The sequence below is a fragment of the Mustelus asterias genome, chromosome 17 (genome assembly GCF_964213995.1).
Source record: "Mustelus asterias chromosome 17, sMusAst1.hap1.1, whole genome shotgun sequence".
Classification (NCBI taxonomy): Eukaryota; Metazoa; Chordata; class Chondrichthyes; order Carcharhiniformes; family Triakidae; genus Mustelus; species Mustelus asterias.
In genome coordinates, this window is record NC_135817.1 from 53,393,247 (window position 1) to 53,394,404 (window position 1,158).

Genomic DNA, 1,158 nt, shown 5'->3' on the forward strand with positions numbered 1-1,158 from the left:
TATTGATGTAAGTAGTGCACTGTTATAGTTTGTAAGTTGACCCATGATCCCATACATGTTTGTGGTGGCAATTATTAGTGTCCCAACCTGTATTAACAGAGCTCTAGGTCGGGATTTTCTGGCCAAACTGCAGTGGGTTTCGTGCCATCAGATGTGGTGAACCATTCAAATTTCTAATGACTTTGGCAGGATCTCGCTGAAAAAGGACATTAGCGACTTCTTCCAGCTTTGGCCACTGGGAATTTCGCACCACTCCTTTCTACACAATTGGGATTCTAAGGTATCAGTAGAAAGACACGGCACAATCTTATCTGCAGTTCAGGCAACACTCCCACTGAACAAAGAACAAAGAAAATTACAGCACAGGAACAGGCCCTTCAGCCCTCCAAGCACTGACGATGCTGCCGGACTAAACTAAAACCCCTACGCTTCTGGGGACCATATCCCTCTATTCCCATCTCATTCATGTACTTGTCAAGATGCCCCTTAAAAGTCGCTACCGTATCCGCTTCCACTACCTCCCCCGGCAACGAGTTCCAGGCACCCACCACTCTCTGTGTAAAAAATCTGCCTCGTACATCTCTTTTAAAACTTGCCCCTCGCACCTTAAACCTATGCCCCCTAGTAATTGACTCTTCCACCCTGGGAAAAAGCTCCTGACTATCCGCTCTGTCCATACCTCTCATAATCTTGTAGACTTCTTTCAGGTCTCCCCTCAACGTCTGTCGTTCCAGTGAGAACAAACCAAGTTTCTCCAACCTCTCCTCATAGCTAATGCCCTCCATATCAGGCAACATCCTGGTAAATCTTTTCTGTACCCTCTCCAAAGCCTCCACATCCTTCTGGTAGTGTGGCGACCAGAATTGAACACTGTATTCCCAGTGCGGCCTCACAAAGGTTCTATAAAGCATCAACATGACTTGCCAATTTTTAAACTCAATACCCCGGCCGATGAAGGCAAGCATGCTGTATGCCTTCTTGACTACCTTCTCCACCTGCATTGCCACTTTCAGTGACCTGTGTACCTGTACACCCAGATCCCTTTGCCTATCAATACTCCTAAGGGTTCTGCCAGGTCTGCTGCGAAGTCAGAGGACTTGGCAGCTAGCCAAATTTCCGTTCACTGCAGCGAGATGGGAAAATTCTGCCGGCATGAAT